Here is a 2,274-nt window from a genome sequence, read left to right on the forward strand (position 1 = left end):
ACAAATGTACAAATGTGCTTGACACAATGGATGTATGTATGGATTGGGATAAGAATTGTACGAGCCCCCAATAAAATGATTTAAAACATTTTTTAAAAAAATAATAAAATAAAAAGCTCCATGAACAGTGTGAGAGTGTCGAGTTGGTTCCGACCCATAGCGACCCTGTGTGCAACAGAACCAGACTGCCCGCCCCTGAGCCTTCCTCTTTCACTCCTGTCCACGTTACCATGCAGGATGGCCTTCGCCAGGGACCGGTCTCTTCCTGCACAGAGTACCTGGGACAAGTCTTGCCATCCTTGCCTCAAAAGGGCTTTTTGGCGGAACCAGTGAGACAGATTTGCTTTCCTTGGGACTATTGATTAGAAATCCCCAAATTTGAAACAGCTTAAAGAATGCCCGGGGGAAATGATTAGTAAATTAAAGAAGTATTTTCTACCTGGCCAATGTGGTAGCCAGTAGTCCAATGTGACGGACCCTGGTGGTGCACACAGTTAAGCACTTGGTCACTAAACCTACGGGGGCAGTTTGAACCCACCCAGCAGTTCTGTGGGAAATTAACCTGCTGATGTGGTTCTGAGAGAGGACTGCATTGGTAATGCTACGGGGCCCTTCTCTGTTATACAGGGGGCACTGTGGATAGAAATGGACTCACCAGCACCCGCCGGCAATCATATGTGGCTGTTTACATGTAAATGCAAACCAACTAGAATTTGAGGTAAACATCAGCCTCTACTTTGAACTCGCCCCATTTCAAGTGCTCAAGAGCCACGTGGCTTGTGGCTTCTTGTGCTGGACAGTGCAGCTAGATGACATTATCGTCGGGGCAGCAAGTGGGTGGGTGCCGGGTGGGTCTTGCGGTGTTCTGCATATTTAAATAAGCTTCCAGAGTCCCGCAGGACCCTCGTGGTGTCCTGTGTGGCTGGTTGGGCAGCTGCCTGCAAGGTCAGCGGTTTGACACCTCCAGCTGCTCCACGGCTTTCTACTCCTATAAAAGAGCTACAGGCATGGAAACCCCCAGGGGCTGATCCGTCCTGCTCTGGACAGTTGCTTTGAGTTAGAATCACCTCCATGGCCCCAAGTCTGGTTTCCCAGAGTCCCTGGGGGTGCCATGGCACATGGCTGTTACCTGAAAAGTTGGAGGTTAGCGTCTACTCAGAGTTACCTTGGAAGAAAGGCGTGGCAGTCTACATTCCTCCCCCAGCAGCCACTGAAAACTGGAGTTCAGTGGACCCATGGCCAACGTGGTCACCATGCCTGGAATTAACTCCACGGCCGTGGAATTAACAAGATTCTGGTGATGCTCATGCAGAACCCCGAGAGAGAGGTTCTTTAAATCCCTGCCTTTATTTCCCAATTCGAATGGCACAGGCATGCCTTGGACGTTCAGGGCGCTGTAGGCGTGCTGGCCTTATGTGGAGGAGTATGGAGGCGCATGGGGTTATATCTATGGCAGGTCATCAGATCTCTTTCATGGGTGGGCCATGGTCAGCCGGCGCCATAGGCCCAGGAGGACCCGTGTGCCAGGTGTGTTTCCTTTGGGGCCACCCCTGCTGTTAGCATTTAGCTGAGTGACTCTAATGATCAGTTTGTTCACCTGCCTTTGGACCGAGCCGTTTATAATTTTCTTTATCTTGCAACCTCTCATGGTGTGGTGGTTTGTGTGCTGGTTTGTTTGTTTTCTGCTCTGTGAAGGTACGCTTTCGCGTAGATTGACAATGATAGGGTGGGTAGGCAGGACCGTCTGCACTACCAAATCACACCCTCCTTCTCGGCTTATTAATGCCTTCCTTGTAATTACAAATAAGAAGAGTCTAGTTAAATGGCCCTGTGTGGCTGAGTGTATGAGAACTCTGAACACAGTCGCCCTTAACATAATTAGCTCTTGATGTCTTTGCTTCCTATTGGAATTGGTGGCCATGCAAACCGAGGCTGGAACGAAAGTTCAAGGTTCAGAGGCACATTCTTGAATACCTCCCAGCCTCCGTTTTCTGAGTGATGAGCTCATACCAAGGACCTTCAAAAAGGTCACGGATACATGGGATGAGGAGATCATGGAATGTCCCCCTGATCTTGTGGAGCCCCCCGCCTCCGGTGGGGCTTTAGGTAAGATGAACAGGCAGCAGCCCTTAACACGGTGTCTGGCATGTTGTGACTTCTCATCGTGGGCGATCGATTTCAGACCCCCTTGTCTCTACACATCTTTTTTTTTTTTTTTAACATTTTATTAGGGGCTCATACAACTGTTATCGCAATCCATACACACATCAATTG

Source organism: Echinops telfairi, unplaced genomic scaffold, assembly GCF_000313985.2.
Source record: "Echinops telfairi isolate 266 unplaced genomic scaffold, ASM31398v2 ScPeMD7_22;HRSCAF=79, whole genome shotgun sequence".
Classification (NCBI taxonomy): domain Eukaryota; kingdom Metazoa; phylum Chordata; class Mammalia; order Afrosoricida; family Tenrecidae; genus Echinops; species Echinops telfairi.